The 18693-nt window shown below is 39.9% G+C and overlaps 2 pseudogenes; both read left to right on the forward strand.

Annotated features, from left to right (window-relative positions):
* The first annotated feature begins 362 nt into the window (after positions 1 to 362).
* LOC102012095 lies at positions 363 to 1500 on the forward strand (annotated as a pseudogene).
* A 16151-nt stretch (positions 1501 to 17651) lies between these two features.
* Positions 17652 to 18417, forward strand: LOC102012430 (annotated as a pseudogene).
* The last annotated feature ends 276 nt before the right edge of the window (positions 18418 to 18693 follow it).

The raw sequence follows: 18693 nt of genomic DNA on the forward strand, positions 1-18693 counted from the left end.
TTAACCACTCTCAAAATATGCCCCTTGCTTCAAACATTCATATTCTATTATTCTTGCCGCTTTCTGAAGTAGTTCCAAAAGTCCAGTTTCATAGTTGCATTGTCATCACGGCCTCAAAGTTCTCGGTTGATATAAAATGTTTACCTTTCATGGTCACTTTGACTTTTGGGAAGAGCCAAATCCAGTGAATACGGGAGATGAGGACACAGTCTTATATTTTTATAAGCCTGCCTATCCATTGGATGATGTTCATCAGCACCATATACCATATTTTTGATCAAGCCCTGTAAAGACACTTACAAAAAAGAATTTCCAGAACTGCTTCAGAAAGCTGCAAAACACAAAGCCCAGACACAGAGAAAATGGTGACAGGGGTCAAAGCTACGACCCAGGAGGCAGTGATAAAGCACAAAATGGAGGAGGAAAGTAGCACAGCCCACATGCCAAGTGGCAACAGAGCTCGGCCTGAAGGATGAAAGAGAATGACCTACTCAGAATAAGAAGAGGAAGGAGAAAAATATAAAAAGAGGAGGCAATCACTTTGAGCCATATGCCAATCCAAGTAAAAGATACCACGCCTTCACTGCAAGCATACCTTTCAATGTGAAGTGACAGTCACTTAAAGACCCGGTTAAAGAAAAAGTTGGTGAGGTAACACATATGGAACTCTTAATGGAAGCTGAAGGAAGGTCAAGGGGATATGCGGTGGTTGAATTCAAGATGGAAGAAAGCATGAATAAAGCTACTGAAGTTCTAAACAAGCATAGTCTGAGTAGAAGACCACTGAAAGTCAAACAAGAGCATGATGGTGAACATGCTGAGAGAGTAACACAAAAGGTTGGAAAACTTGGAAGCACAAGAAGATTTAGTTAGAATATTTGTAGCAAATCTGGGTTATAAAGCTGCCTAGGACACTGAAGAATTATCTGGGATGAACATGGGACAGATAAATGAAATCCTAAGTAATCCACTGAAGAGAGGAGAGACCATTGCAAAGCAGAGAGGAGGTGGAGGTGGAGGCAGCATCCCTGGGACTGAGAGGATGGGCCTTGGCATTGACCACATTGGAGGTGCTGCCATGGAGCACATGGGCACAGGCTTGGGCTACTGCATGGATTGTTTTGGCTCTCAGATCCAGTGCATGGGCCTAGTCATGGACAGAATGGACTCTGTTGAATGCATGGGCTCTGGCATCAAGCACTTAGGCCCACTAGACCTTGACCACATGGTCTCCAGCACTGAGCAAATGGGCCAAACCATGGAGAAGATTGGCTCTGGCATGGACCACTTGGGTGCCAGCATGGGCTTCAGCCTACATGGCTGTGCCTATTGACCATGCGGGCCAAACCACTGAGTGCATGCATGGGCTCTGGCATGAAGCATATGGGCCCTGCCATCGAGAGCATGGGCCTGACCATGGAGTACATGGTGTCTGCAAGCATGGAGGCTGGCCTGAACATGGGTCCTTTGTTGGATTGCATGGCCACCAGCCTGGAGTAATGGACCTGGCCATGGGTGGCAGCAGTGGTGCCAGCTCTGATTGCACCATCAAGGTGGAATGTGGAAACTTTGGAGGAAGCTTCACAGGTTCCTTTGGCAGAGCTGGAGGGCATGCTGCTGGCTGATATTTGTGAGAAATCTCCCATTTGATTTCACATGGAAGACGCTAAAGGACAAATTATGCTTTACACCAAACATCAGGATGGAGAACAAGAAGTTCAAGGGGTGCAGTGTGGGTAAATTTCAGTCATCAGAGGTGGCTGAGAGAGCCTGCAGGATGACAACTGGCATAAACCTGGGTGGCGGAGAGACTAATGTTGGGGTGGATAGAAATGCTAAAGCCATTGCCTTTTATAAATATCAATACCAGACCTCTGAATTTGTACTTTTTCTCATTAACCATTTTAATTTGTTGGCTGGATGTATAAAGATGTTTAAAAATTTCAGTTGCTTTTTGGGGTAATTGGAATTACTTTTTTAACAACTGGGATTCCATTTGAGTCTTTGCATTGAAATTGCAATGTATGCAATTTTTTTGTAGTTGTGGCATCTTGTTGACATTGAATATGACTTTAATAATAAATACCAATTGCTGGGAAAAAAAGTGGCAAGAACAATGAGATAAATACAAAGCAAGGGGAAGTATTTTGAGGGGGATTAGTGGCAATATGTTTTACTGCAATAATTTTTTTAAATTTAAATATCCACTATATATTGCAGTCACATCTTGTACAAGACAATAAAGGCAGGTCTTATAATCAGAGGAAATCCATATTCCTAAATAATTTAGGTTATTTAGACTCTATCAGGGAAAGGTACTAGACAAGTTATGACTGCCTCTGGGCATTTGCAGTGTGCATTGCCCATCTGACTTGAGAAATGGGCATCACAGTGATTAGTAGTGTAAAACAATGAAAAATGAGGATTGTGCTACATTTATAAAAATGGCAGATCTCTGCAACAGCAAGCAGAAACCCTGAAATGATACCCAGGACTTGGAGGCAGATTTAGTTAATGTCAAATGGGCACTAACCAGGAAACAAATGTTCTTCAAAATGTCAGGCCCCGATCTCTGGTGGTCTAGGGCTTATACAGGATAAGCAAGCAGGAAGGACAGGCAGAATGGCTTGTCAATTAGGGATTAGTTCTTACAATATGTATCACACTACCAGCTATGAATCACAGTGACCAGCCATTTCTACAAAACAAAAGTAACAGGAACTGTAACCAGAACTATTACCTTAGCAACTAACAAACTAAAGTATATGGGTGGAGGGGAGGGACACACCTTCTGCTACATTTTCCCACTCTTTTAGTTTCCCTGGCAAATCTTTGCTGGACATGTTACATGTGATATTCTGAGACAAGGCCCAACTAGAAGCAAAAAAATTCCCACCAGGAGTTTGTAATTTGTTTCCCTTATAGAATTTCTCCCTAAGCTGACTCTGACAAGGGGGTGAAGGAACGAATTTGATCTAGAAGAGTGTCCAGTGTGCCGTAGATGCTCATCAAATCTTTCACTTTCATAAGGGCCACATTGGTTATTTTCTACTCTCTTGGGGCAATCATCTATAGAACTAACGTGAAGCAAGAACTGGGGTAAACAGCCTGAAAATGCACAAAACTCAAGGGGAGTAATGCAGTGAGGTATGGATTAATCCTGTGAACAGTGTCCTTAGGCTTCAGCTGTGCATGGACTGATCAGCTTCTGGAGTGACCAGCGCAAGGCTTTGAGTGCATTGTTTCTTTAGAGTGAGCCTTAGAGGAGCTATCCAGGTAAATTCTTTAGCAATCATCTGGATGGGCACTTTTAGCTCTAGAATCATGGGTCTAATGCTGGATTCTGAAACTTATGGAGGTAGTTAATAATATGCACCTGAGTTATATATGTGTGCAGGAGTATCTACAGGTATATGATTTTTCATCACAGGACCCTACACACATTTATTGTAGTGTCTTGGACCAACCTGAGTAGATGCAGAGAAACACTAATGCATATTTGTAACCCCAGTAAGATTTTATTTTTATGGAGTCTATCTGTATATCCTAAATGGGAAGAGTCCACTCTATTGCATGAAATCAGGACCAGTGACACAGATGCTGACTGAACTGCCTGTAGGAGTACAGGTGCCAGCACTGTAGCTTGAGCTTGTAGAACAAACAGTGGGGCAGGTTTGGCTCTGATCTTCCAGGAGTTCTGGGTGAAGTTTTTCTGGCTGGGGTTGATGTTTCAGTCAACTGGATCCCAGAGGGGACTTAGGCCTCTGGATTGAATTATTTTGCATTTGTGGCAGGTTTTCAAACAGCAGCAGGAGGCAGTAGCAGGGGAGCTTTGGCCAAAATAGCTTTGTCCAAGGAGCACAGCATATATAGCATGTCCAACTCCATACCTAACAGAGCTACTTCCATCCATAAACAGAGTGCACTTAGCATCTGTCAGGGGTTCATTTTTAAGGTTTGGTTGGCCAGTACAGCATGTGGAAACTGGACAGTTAAGTCTCTGCCTAAGGTCAGCTTTCTTGAGCAGAAGGACAGTGGCTATTAGAGCATGAAGGCAAAGGAGGGAGGCAGCCCGTAGTGACTGGATCTAAGTATGTGCACAGATAGGTCACTAGGCATTCCCAGGGGCTGATAGCCTAAATAAGCACCACTGTTTTGTGAACTCAAGGATCCAGATTCTATAGAAGCCAGCAGAATTTCTCCTCTAAGAAATTTGCAGAATTCTTTTCTTGTAAACAAGTTTTTGAACCTCTGGAAGGTTGAGTCCAAGTTAGTTGCAAAGAAGGGCTGGCTGACAGAGACAATCAAAGTTTAGGTCCAGTCAGGTATACCAGCAGGCTGTGGGTGGCAGAAAACTAAGGCAATGTGTATGGAGGGCAAATGTGGTGGCATTGCAGCTCAGAGATCTTGAACCGGATTTACAGGCAGAAGAGGTGTATTTTAGTAGTTTGACGACCTATACAATTTGCTTGGGGGACTGTGATTGAGCTGGAACCAGCTGTCTCAGAGAAAAGGTGCTGGTGGATTAGCAAAATCTGTTGTTAGAGCCTCCCCCAAAATAGTGGGAGATTTAACTCCTTCTGGCAACTGAGTCCAAGTGAGGTGGCCTTTTGTCTCAGGATCTTCCCAGTTGAAGGGGCTTATGAGAGCATCTTGCAAGCAAAGGAAGGCATATTTTAAGTCTAGACATTTATAAAAGTGTTCCAAGGTGTTTAACTGTCCATCAGGATCCCAAACTGCTTGAAGTGGCTGAGATGTGGCTGAAGCATGGTTGGTAGTTAGGCCTGGAGGCAAGTCTTGTCTCAAACCTCTGGAAGGAGAATTTTCAGAATTTCAGGATTGTGGTTATCTGTCTCAAACTGATACAGGCATCATCATCTTCTTCTTCTCAGGGAACAGCCAAAGTTGGAAGTACAGGGTTAAACCAGAGGGAGGCTGACTGTCTTGGTGCAAAGGAGATGGTTGCTTCTAACTTGAAGAGGAGGTCTCTTCCCAGAGGCAGTATGGGGACTGGCTTACACAGGAAATGTCCTCCCAGGCTGCAAGTTTGTACCTGGCAGAAGGGGCAAGATGCAAGAGTCCTAGTTGCCCCAGTGATGGTACTATGGGCTCCCAGTGGCCCAGCTGAAGAAAGGAGCCCGGTCTGGCCTAGTCTGATCCTGTCAGACCAATGAAAGAGTTGTCATCTGACAACTTTTGACATTGTTGGGCTTTTTACCCCCTTCTTGACTTCTTTGAGAAGCACTCAACTGGGTTGTTTATAGGCAGGACTACCTTTGGGAAAGGTCATGGCAACTCACTCATCAGGGCTGAGAGTCCAAGTTTTCCTCAGTGGAACTCAGAAGGAATTACTGACAATCATCTCAGGTGGGCATTAGATAATGCCATCTCACCAGGATAAGCATAATCATGAAGCAGGTTTGGGGGGAGGGTCTCTATGGCCAAATGCAGACAATAGCTAGCTGGAACCAGTTCAATTGGCTGGAAGTAGACAAGTCAGGAATAGGGAATGAAGTTAGAGGTGGTGGCAGCAAATACATTGGCTGACACAGGTGCCAAGGCAAAATTCTCAAGAAAAATGAGCTTCTTCTTTCCTTTTTTTTCTGTGAGATGCAGGGAGCAGTTTGATTTAATTTTTGACTCCATAAAGGCCTTTTCCTACAGTCAGGGTCTGTGGGTCTTGACTAATTAATTCCCATCTCTGACTTCCTACATGTGTGTTGTGTACTCTTGAACAATGGCACAACAGACAAAGGATGGGTGCCCATCAGGGAAAGTCCATTCAGATGCCCTCCTGGCCATGCCCCTTGAGCAGACTTAAGTACAACTTAGCTAAGGAGGGTGTGAAGCCTCCCTTATGCCATATGTAAATTCTCACAGAACCACAGGTGAGGGCCCAATCAGCCACCACAATCAGTACTTCCCAGTCTTGGTGCACAGACAGAACAGCCTATTGTTTACGCTGTCCAGGCCACTCACTCACACATTCATTCAGCAGGCACTCAGAGGTTAAACATTCCAAACCTCTTCCCTTGAGGGTGCTCCTGACTAACAGGGGTTGATCAGACTCCCCTTCTGCTCAAGCTGAGCAGGACTGACAGATAGACTAACTGGGTACCCCAGGGGGCTTACTGACATCAGGCAGGCAGGCAGACAAACAGACAGTGTCCTCCTCCCTTTGGGGTCTGATATGAGGAGCAGGGATCCAGGAATCCTCCTCCAAACCATTGAGAGAACTTGAGAAAACCTGAGGGCACATCTTCCTGTCAAGACCTGGAAAGGTCCTTGCTCCATCTGCAAGAGCCACAACCAGTCACCAAAGAGGTCAGCATGGTTGGTCTTCCCAGCTGATGCAAAAGATGCAATGGCAAGCAGAAATACTGAAATGACACCTAGGATTTGGAGGCAGATTTATTTAACATTGGACAGGCACTGACTAGGAATTAACTGTTTCTCATAACATCAGACCCTGATCTCTAGTGGTCTAGGGCTTATATGGGATAAACAAGCAGGAAGTAGAGGCAGAATGGCTTGTCAGTTGGGGATTACTTCTTACAGTTTGCATCACAGGGACCAGTCATTTCTAAAAAAACAAAAGTAACAGGAACTGTAAAAGGAGCAATTACCTGGGCAACTAACAAACTGAAGTACACTGGCTGGAGGACGGGTATCTTCTGCAACATCTCCATACCTTCTAAATAGGGTATATAATCTGAGAATGAGTCTTATTTAATTAGAATTGTGTATCATCTTAAATCAGATAATATTGATTAGAACACATATTTGGTGGATATGACTTGGTACTCTAGATCTGAATTAACACCAGATCAGCTAGATCACAAAGCCTGAGAACCAATTCCTGGACAAGATGTCCAAACCAAGACACTGCCATCCTGAAACTTCTACTTTGAGCAGCAAGTCATTCTACTCACATCTTTGTATCTGCCACAGGGCTCTGAGATCTCCTCCTAAAAGTATGGGCTGGAATTTGAATATTTACCTTGTAATATATTGTTAAGTAATTTTGTTTTTTGTGCCTACATTTAATCCTTCCAATGAATTCATAAGTAAAATCACAAATGAGAACTTGTCCTTAATATCTATTATAAACTAGCAATTATTGTTGAACCCTTTCTATTCCAGGCCTTGTGCTAAGAGTTCTATATGGAATATTTCACTTGTCACAACTCTCTGAGCTAAGCATTATTTTCTTCATTTTACAGAGAATGAAATCAATGCATGAGTTACTTAAGAAAAACCTTTGTTTTTATATTTTTAAATTATGGGGTTGCATTCAAATCTAGCCAATTTCAACTCCTAAACTCATGTTTATAACTCCTATAGAAATGTGGTGTGATGTAATAGCTAAATTGACAATAAATTCTGCTAACAATTATGAAAGAGCATGATTCTGGTAAAGCAGACAATGGATTCACAGAAAAGTAAAATCAATAACAGACCTAGTCTGTGTCAGAATTTACAAGCTGATAAAGCGTCTCAAAACTATAATGAAACAAGCCAGCATGGTGGCCCATGCCTGTAATCCCAGCACTCAGGAGGCTGAAGCAGGAAGATCATTGCAAGTTTGAGGCTAGCCTAGGCTGCAAAACCAGACCCTGTCTCAAAAAAGACAAAAAAAAAAAAAAAACTATAATAAAGCAATAAAAATTTCAGTAAGTAATAAAGGAGAATCTTTAAGAAGCAAAGTTAAGTTTCTAGCTCACGAAGCATTCTACTTAAAGTTTCAAATAGGATAAAACAAATAACAAAAGTATTAGGAGAAAATATAAGTAAAATTGATGTAATGTGGGCTTGAGACTCACACGGAATATACAACTCATGAAGGGAAGAATAGATAAATCTAACTACATATCATTTTTAAAGTTTTCATTTTACCCAAAACATCATTAAAAACATTTTAAAGAAAAAAAAACATGGAGCAAATGAGGAGAAGAAGGGGTTTGGGAAAAGAATTCATGACAAAATAATAAGCTTAACCCTAAAAATCCTTAAAAATCAATAAGAAGGAAAATATAAATATGCCAATGGAAAAAATAGGCAAAAGTTATGAAGAATGAGGCAATCAAATATAAATGGTACATATGCACATAAAGTTGACCAGCTTCATTAGTAACAAAATAAATTCAAATTGGGATAAGAAATTTATAATATTTTAATCAGACTAATTTTGGCTTTGTTTTTGTTTTTGTTTTTTTCCAGTACCGGGAATCAAACTCACGACCTTGCTCTTGCCAGGCAGGTGCTACGCCGCTGAGCTAAATCCCCAGCCCCAATCAGACTAATATTTTTTTTAAAGTAATGATGTCAAAGATTTCAGAGAAGAGAGGAAAATCTCATGCACTATTTGTGGGAACACAAATTGATTTAATAATAGCTAGATAGATAGATAGATAGATGATAGATTTAACATCTTCAGTGATAGTTTGGCTACAGTATCAGTTTTTTCCAGAAATTCTATTTCCTGCCATACTTTGTCAAATGCAAAAAATATATATTGTAATGGTACTCATCACAACATGTCCTACGATAACAAAATAGTAGAGACAGACTAAATGTCCATCTGTAGAGAAACAACTAAATAACTAAGGATAAATCTATACAAATGAGTACTATATGGCTATTTAAAATGATGGCATATGCTTAAGTATTGACATAAAAGAACAATCATGATCTATTGTCAAGTGAAAGTAGCATATTATTAAACAATATAAATATGAGTATCTATTATTATAAAAAACTTAAGTACATATACAGGAGATGGTTTACATATGCATGAGAAATGGTACAGATAACCATATGGCAAGACAGTAGCAAGAATTACCATGAGAGCCCTGTGTTAGTTACTTTGCTGAGACAAAATACCTGAGTCCCAAAGTTAAGACAGGAAAAGTTTATTATAGCTCACAGTTTGTAGAGGTTTCAATCCATAAGTGGCTGGCTCTAAGGCAGCGTGGCTTCATAGAAGAGAGAAATTTATGGCAGGCAGAAGACAGCAAAAGCAACAAAGGAGAGACAAGGTTCTTTCTGTCCCTTACATTGTATGCAGGATACTCACACCCTTAATCCCAGCATTGGACCATGAATCAATCACAGACTCTAGGTTCAGCTACCAATCCTCACCTAAAATGCATGAGACTTTGAAGGGACACAAACCATAACAAGCCCTTTTTTCCCCTTCACACTCAAGTCCCTTTCTCCTTTCACTTTCAAGCCCCTTTTCCTTTCATTCCCCCCCTTTTCCCTTCATCCTTCTCCCTGTTCCTGCTACTGTCCCTTAATCTTCTTACTACATTTAAAAAAAAAGAATTACCATTCTAGGATGCATTGCAATTCAGAGAAATCTTATTTCTCATTTAGTTTCCGGACTTCTTAATTTTTTGTATTGATCATATTTCACTTTTATCGTTAAAAGAATAGACAAAAGTGACAGTACTTTACAAAAATGATACTTCTCATCTCTTGTGGTCCTTTTCATTAGACCATTTGCTACACTGACACAATTTGTTTTCCCACCAAATTTCAAGTATTGTCACTGGAGAGGACCCAACCTTGTAGCTGGGTGGGTGAGAAGCCTATGTCACCTGCTAAACCCAAAGTAGATTAAGGTCTCTGTGCATCTGATTATTGTAAGCAGAAATTCTTGGATGCAATACTGAGAAATCATCTGAATGAACTCTTGTTCTCTGCCTATAAAAACTTTATAATGAACAAAGTATTTGCTTTATCATCACATATTTTCCATGTTGTTGATTGGCAGGTGGATTAGCAGTGAGAATTGAGTTGTTCGAGAAAAGTCAAAGGCTGAACTCTGAGGACTATTCTTATGGCAGAAACGTCTGAAGTTTGGAAGACAAAGGAAAAGTTAATAAAACATTTTGTGACCTTCAAATCTGCCACCTGCCACCAGCCCTGTTTATCCAAACACGTCAATATATATCCACAGACATCATTATTCTCACCTCTTAGCAGTCTCAGAGAGAAAAGCCAGAGATGTCGTGAGCACCAGCTTTGGGGTTCCGCATGTGTCTCTCACTGGAGCAATTATAGCCTGTGTTCACCTAGGCTGAGCAGGCTGACCCGTATGTTAAGTGCTTTATTAAACAACAGCTGTACCTCCCTCTCCTATTGTGGTAAGGTAAAAGACAGAGATCTCACACAGCCTGATAACAGCTGTTTTATCATTCCTCCTACAATCTACGAGAATGCCAAGGAAAACTCCCAACTGTGAAGCAAAGATGATTGGAAACACTCTGAGCTCCAGATTAAAAGCAGGAAAATCACACCAAGCCTCAGAGAGATTTTTTTTCTGGGCTTCACACAGAGGCCTCCCACCATGATTGCCTCCTTGATTAAATTGTTAAAGTTTAATGAATTATTATCATGTTCCGGTGGAAAACTATAGCTTAGTACTTTATCTTTTCACTCAAAGCTCCATGTACTGGCTGGGAATTTTCCCACTAATGCTGATTTTTTAAAAAAGACAATACATTTATGCACACAGAAACACACCCCCCACTTGCACACCCTAATCATGGGGCTCCTCAGGCATCCCCTGCTCAGCTAGCTCCCAGACAGGTCATATTCCAATTCATCCTCACATCAGCAGTAGTTACAGGGAAGAGAAAACATGGAGACAGAACTAAATGAACGGCCCAACAAAGCCAAGTGGCTAGGGAGAGGCAGCTTTGATTTTCACATTTATATAGCTCAGGAATCACTCAACGTATATGAGAAATTAAATGTGAAACTTGTTTACCCATGGTTTTTTTTTTTTTTGGCATTTGTTAGAAAATTTCAATTTTAAAAAGGTAAGGGCTAGATAGATGACTGGAGAAGAATATATGGTGAATTATTTATCCTAGCTTGGCCATTCCAGGTCACAAGACAGGAGACTTCTTACAATCTTACACATAATAGAGATCTAGGATGACAGAAAGGCCATTAAATCAACTCATACTGCACGCAATTCTTCAGAATGCAGCACTGATAAAGTATCAGTAGACCCAGGAGAAAAAGATGGGAGACGAATTGTCAGGTATCATAGAAAAGCAGGTCAGAAAAGAAGCCTGTTTTTTTTAAAACCAATTTGTCCAGAAGGCCAGACAAAGAAAAAGTATTGTAGATGATTCCTTCTCCTACCCTGACTTCACGCCACCATTATTAAGATGACAGTAATAACAGACTACACAGTACATTTTTGAAGTGAAGTGCAATACAGATTACAACTGGTTTTTTTTGGGAGCATTTCAAATGATTAGGAAAATATTTTATGTTTTACGAATATTAAGAAAATTTTGAAAACTACAGAAAATTCAGAAAAAGAATCTCTTCTCTAACAACTCAGAAATATAAACAACTACTAGTGTATGGTATAAATCCTTTGATCTATTTTGTGTAAACATACATATATCTAACGATGATCATAGATCTAAAACATATATATAATGATATACAATATATGTTTCACCCAAAAGTTTGATATTTGATATATAAATTTGATATATAAATATATTTGATATGTAAATATGTATCTGATGTATAAATCTCCCTCAGATTGGATTTACATTATATATACTGTTTATAATTTGGTGTTTTTCACTGAATACTTGAGTATTTCAATTACAGTGTTATAATGTTCTAAGTTCATTATCACTATTAAAAATGTTTTTAAAGCCCAATATGCATATTATAAGTTAAAGTTTTTTAAAGAAATTTATCTAGCATCAAGCAATTTTCTGACATGTAAAGGCCATACACTCACATTTAGTTTTGTAATATCACAAGGGGCATCTGAGAATTGTTTGATAACCAAGACCAGTTAAATAGCCTATCCAAGCTTCAGTTTCCACACCCAAAAAACAGTTCTAGTGCTATAAGACCCTGAGCAATTCAGTCCTGTAATTAGTTTTATGAACAAAATATCAATGAAAACATGAAGTCCAAAATGATACAAGCACACCTTAAACATTTTATTGTAATGTAAAAACATTTAAACATGAGCTAACCTTTTGAACTAATGTCAAGGCTTTTTTTAAAATAAAAATCTCCTAGAGGCTGTGGTAGAGTGTGTACTTAGTATGCATGAGGTCCTGCATTCCTTCGCTAGCACCAAAAAAAAATTTTATTATATTCATGGTCATCTTTCTTGCATAAATCACACCCACACACAATTTTCAGTTTTACCTTAAAGAGGAACAAGAATATACAGACACTTATAAGATAGTCTAAGTGCATAATCTTTCTAGATTCTCCTAATGTTTTCCCCACACTCAATTTAAAAGCAATTTATTTAGTGACTTTTCTTATCAAGACTTTCCAAATATTCAACTTAGTTTCCATAAAAGCAATTCCTCTTTCTTCCCTACCCATATATCATCAGTGTATATATAATTTAATGAATTTATACAATCTCAAAAGCAAATACATCTGAAGAACAGGTTCGAGAACAAACTCAAGTGACCCGTCTGAGCACATCCCTCAGTGACGGAAGCTGAGAGCTCCGCATACCAGGCAGAAGAATAACCTGCTGGCCTTGAGCATCCAGCGTGCTATGAATACTAATCAGCGTGCTTTATAGGGATGGGAAACTTCAGAAAAGACAGCCATGGGCTAAATGCACACAGTTGATATAAATATTAATTGTGGCAATGCATATAAAACGCTTGGCACAATGACTGGCACTTCACCAGCTCTTGATAAACATTAGCTAAAAAGAGAGAAGGTTAAAAAAATAGTAGAGACCCTCTCTGTGGCTTCTCATGATCATTAGCACAGAGTCAAGCTTCAGTCAAGACAACACAAACAGAGCCATAAAATGTGGTCTAAGAATATGGTTTAAATTTTTTAAAACAAAATTATTGTAGTAAAAGATACTTTATCATTAGTTTACCTCAAAACACTCTCTCTCACTTCAGACACGCTTATCCCATCATTCTTGCCACTTTCTAAAGCATTTCTGGAAGTGCTCTTTCAAGAGTGTCTTTAGTTATGCTCTTGTGGCTGCCTCGATGTCCTGAAATGATTCCAAATATTTACCTTTCGTGGCCATTTTGCCTTACAGAAGAGCCCCAAGTTGTATGACGTCAGATCTGGTGCATAAGGTGGATGAGGACATATGATGACTTTTTTACAAACCTGCCATCACACTGGATGGCACTCAGCAGTATATCCCCCATATTTTTTGTCACACCTTCTAAGGACACTCACTTAAAAGACCTGCCAGAACTGCTTAAGAAAATGGCAAGAATGATGAAACAAGTGTTTTCAAAGTGAGAGAGATTAATGGCAATGTGTCTTTTACAGTAATACTTTTTTAAATTTAAAAAGTCACCATATCATTTGGCAGGTCCTTGTTCAGGACTTGCTGTCAAGCTGGAATCAGATCTGTGAAGATGAGGATCGGTATAATCAGGTGCGGCAAGTTGAAAATACTATTCAGAACACAAGGTGTCTGACTTTGCGGACAAGTTATCATTGGCGGCCAGGTCCCAGAGTGAAGGGAAACCATACTGATGAACACACTGGGAAAAAAATGTGGAATCAAACATGAAATCAAGAAATAATCAGGAAAGGGAGATTGACTGGAGGTATTAAATATTAGGCTATCCCTGTAGGTACAAACCAGCTGTTTCACTATCTTTGGAATTATTTTGTGTTTTCATTTGTAAATGGCTCCTTAATGTATTTATTTTCCACTTCCAAGGAATAAAGCACCAATGAAGACTTACCTTAGAAGAAATGATGAACTGCATCAACCTGGTTTTAACCCATATTTAACATCATGCATCTCTATCTGGAAAACTCATCTCTCACCACCAGTCTAAGTAGAGGTGCTTTCATTCCAGTTTTCCTATGTGCAAAAAGGATGATAGTCAACACTGGACTTCAGCGAGCTGCACTTTCAAGACCGGAGGATGCAATGTAAGAGTTAGTAGAAAGAGCCTAACTTTCTACAAAACACAGAATTCACGGAGTGGAAATTAACAATCAGAAGATGGAATGTTGACAATATACATAAATAAAACCCGATACATTCCATGGGAATCCTTGAAAGCAGGAGTTAAAGCTGATTTCTTTTGCAGACAATTTGTGATAAGAACACTGAAGATGAGTAGGAAATGGAGACTCCTCGGACTAGGGTTGTAAGGAAATGTAGCCAAAGACTGCATGAAATGCTGAGGAGTAGCAGTAGAAAGAATGAAAAAAAAAAGAGAGAGGAATGTCCTTCCATAACAATTTGAAGCAATATCACCTAGGTCCCAGCCCAAATTTGGATTGTTTACATTTGGCTCAGTTTTCTGAGGGTCACAGCCACCTTTGATAATCTATGAAAAAGGTAGAGCCCAAAAATAATTTTGCAGTGTCTTATGGACTTTATGTGGACTTTCCATATGACCCAGAAATTGTACTGTTGGGCATTTATCCCCGGGAGATCAAACATTATGTTCACACAAAAACCTGTAAACTAACATCCATAGCAGTTTTGTTCATAATAGCCCAAACTAGAAATAAGTTAGGTGAGCAAACGGCTAAATGAATGATGGTACAACCCACTGCGGTATATCACTCAGCCATAAAAATGAGGGAACTGTTAATACTCTCACCAACCTGGATGAATCTCCAGGTGCTTAGACTGAGCAAAAAGAAAGAACATCAGCAAATTCCGAAAGACTACAAATTATATGATTCCATTTATATAACATTCTTGAAATAACAAAATTATAGGGATAAAGACCAGAGTGGTTGTTGTCAGGGATCAGAGATAGCAGGGAGGAAGGAAAGGGAATGTGGTTATAAAAGGGTATCGGGAACAGCTCTGCACCTTGATTGTGGAGCTTATACAAGTCATTCAATGATATAATTGCATAGAACTGCGCACATGCGTGCACACACACACACACACACACACACAGATGCATGTAAAATTGCAATAAGCTCTAGCCATAGTACCAATGTCAGTTTCCTAGTCTTGATATATTATGCTACACTTATGCAAGATGTTATCATTGGGGAAAAACACAAGACCTTCCCTTACTTTATTTTTCAATTTTCTATGAATCTATAATTATTTCCAAATAAAATTTTTACAGTTTTACTGATATGGAAATATGGACTTACACTGTTAACAAGCATAATTATGATATAATTGCCTTATGAGGAAGGGATTCAGGATTTAGAGTGAAAGGTGAAGAAAAAAGAATTTTGGAATTCTACTGAATGTACTTCTGTGCTGTTGAATTTCTTACTTTATACACTTCCTAAAGTTTGAATTTTTGTAGTAGAAACAGATTACTTTAATCATTTTAAAAGCAAATAGGTATAAGACAATAAGAAATTCTTTTTTAAAATAATAAAATCTATGAACCCTCTCCCCCAACCAAAAAATCATATGCAAATCTATATACAGCTTTGGCAGTCCCACAGACCCTAAGCTTATTCGTGAGTCTCCTGAAAGGTAGATGTCCCCTGACTAGGAGCTCCTGCTTTAAAAAACTCACTGCCCGCACAAGTGAGGAGAAGGAGGGTCAGGGGACCTATTAAATTTATTCTGTAATCACCCTGGGCTCTATTTGCTGTGACACTCAGCTGCTCTCAAGTGAGAAATAAAGATTCACTCCTTTGTTTCTTGGGAAGTGACTAGGTGGGGAACTCTGTGTTGCAACTTTAAGAACCACACCAAGGATGATCATGACAAACATGAAGGAATACATTAACATACAAATAACTTATTACTAAGAGTACTTAGAACAACATGAGGAAATATAACGGTTCTTTGAGGATTTGTTTACTAGCCATATTCTGGACAATATGCTAGCCACTGGAAACGAGGCAGGGAGGAAAAAAGGCTTGTTTTCCACTAGTGGATGCCTAGAGGTGTGAAAGTGTTTTTGGCCTGCTTTAACATCAGGTTTCTTGTCTTGCTGAAAATCTTCAGTGTAGGAACTACCTGTATAACAGATACACAGGAATTACAGAACCAGAGTCAAAATACCTTATTATATCTATCTTTAAAGGAAATACAGTAAGAAAACATATGAAGAAATACCTGCTGTATATTAAAAGAAATACAGCAAGCAACTATATGAAGACATACTTGATACATGTATTTTACTATTTTGTATGCTATGGTATGAATGTTTTATTATACACACACATATATGCAGTTCTCAAACAGCTCATTCAGGACCCTTTCCAAACAAATATTAGTTTCAATCTTATGACCCAAACATGGCAAACAAAGCTAAATAACATAATAATCTAGCAAATGATACATCATCATCATTATTATAACTTTTTGATGGCTTGATTGATAACTGTAATAGTAGTACCTTAATAGCAATAATAAGACAAGTTAGTGAGAAGACACATGAAATATTAAAAATATTAAAATTGAGAGGCTGGATGATATAGAACCCATGTGGATTATAATAATACTGATTCTGTAGTTGGACTACCTAGAAGGGATCCTGAATCTTCCCTCACCACCTACATGACTAAGGGAGTTACTTCACTCTCTGGTGGCTCGGTTTCCTCGTCTGTAAAAGTGATGTGTGGTAGAATTGAAATCAGGATTGAATAAATTAACCACTATAAAGGACTCAGGGTTCTCCAGAGAAACAGAAGAAATAGGGTAGAGAGACAGAAAGAGATATGTAGTGAGGGATTAGTTTGCATGCTTATGTAGACACGAGAAACCCCATACAGTGTCATCTGCAAGCTCAGAGACCCAGGAAGCCTAGGGATGAATTCAGTTCAAGTTTGAAAGCCTCAATTTTAAGGAGTAAGTCCTGGTGCAAAGGCAGAAGACTATGTCCTAGTTCAAGCAGTCAGGCAGAAAAATGTCTCTACAATACCCCTATGCCTTTTGATTCTATTCAGACTCTTAACAGATTGCGTGATGCTCGCCCACACTGACGAGAGTAGTTTATTCAGGGAATCAATTCAAATGCCCCTCTTTCAGAACAGTCCTCACAGATTCACCCAGAAATAAAGTTTAGCCATTTATGTGGGCATCCTATGGCCCAGGCAAGTGGCCACGTGAAATTAACCATCACACATTTGGTGAAGTGAAGCCAAATGTTATGGGTGTTCAGAGGAAACAAATTCCTAGAAGACGGGTTATTTGAGTGGGTGGGAATCTGCCAGGTGATGATACACAGAGGCACTCTCTCCAACAGAATTAGGGCAATAGCCAAACCAAAAAGGTGAAAGCAGGTTTGGGAAAAGTGGTCCAGCCCAGTTGGCTGCAGCCCTTCAGCTGGACCTCAACAAGCCAGAAGTTGCCTGAAGGGGCAGATTATAGGCTGAGCAAATGGGAGTGAGGACTGGGAACTCACGCCATGAGTAATGTTACAGTAATGTTGCAGAATTATTACTCCATAAATACTGATTCTGAACAAAGAACTTTGATTGGTGCAATGCTTGGAAAAATAAACTTTTCTCATAGCTTAGATGAAAAGATGGAGAAGCCATTAATAAAAACACCATATAATAAAAGACCAGGAGAGATGCAGGTCAGGCCAAGGAGGAACCATGATAACACAGATTAATGAAACAAACACGAGCAACAACCAAGAGAAGAGAGAGACTAAAGAAATGGCAAGGCCAGCAAGAGACACGAAATTATGGAAACAAACCAGAGAAATTCCTACATAGCGAACATACTGAGCACTTTCCCTTAAGTTTTCACATCTGATATACCAGTCATATAAAGGTAGCTATAGGAACCGGTAAAATGATCCCCAATAAGAAACTTCAGACTTCCACTTCCCGCTATGGGAAGGGAAGATGGTGGCGGCCCTCTTGGGCACCTTGGGGCGGCTGCTGCGTGTGTGCGTGCAGCCGCAGCATCTTGACACCGTCCCAGTCCAGCCCAGCCTACCTCTGGTCTGCTGTTCAAAGGTTCAGTTCACAGAGCATTTCATTGTTGCCAGCATATGTTCCTAAAACATCCCTGAGTTTTCCACCTTGGGCAGAAATTGTTCTGCCAGACCCAGCTGCGGAGCACAGATCCCACGCAGAGGCTGTGAAGAAGGTGAACGAGCTGATCGCACAGGCCTGTTCGTTACTGTTGTGCATCTCTCCGGCCACCAGTGGAAAGTGACCCCCGAAGATCTGATCCTAACTGAAAATGAATTAGATGTCCAGTGTGGACACAGGAGCTGGCTGGAGAAGGTCCTGCTGCTTGGAGCAGACAGCTTCACGCTGCTTGGCAAGACACTCCTTGGAAAGGATCTTATGCGAGTCGAAGCCCCAGTCACTGAAAAAACAGAATCATTGCCAGAAGTCAACATGAAATTTAAGAAGAGGAAAAACTACAGGAAGAAAAGAATTATCATGAACGCCCACACCGTCCTCCGGATGAACACCATTGACATTGCTCCATGTTTGCAGTGATTGCTGAGCCAACATCTAAGTATAAAAATAGCTGCGCATGACGGCACACACCTGTGATCCCAGCACTCTGGGAGACTGAGGCAGGAGGATCGAAAGTCTGAGTCCAGCCCAGGCAACTTGTTGACTTAGCAAGACCCTGTCTCAGAATAAAAAAGGGCTGGGGATGTTGTTCAGTGGGAAGACCCTGGGTTCATTCCTCAGTAGTGGGGTGGGGAGGAATACATTATATATATATATATACATATATATGTATATATATATATATATATATGAGTA

The sequence above is a fragment of the Chinchilla lanigera genome, unplaced genomic scaffold (genome assembly GCF_000276665.1).
Source record: "Chinchilla lanigera isolate Chin_1 unplaced genomic scaffold, ChiLan1.0 scaffold00016, whole genome shotgun sequence".
NCBI lineage: Eukaryota > Metazoa > Chordata > Mammalia > Rodentia > Chinchillidae > Chinchilla > Chinchilla lanigera.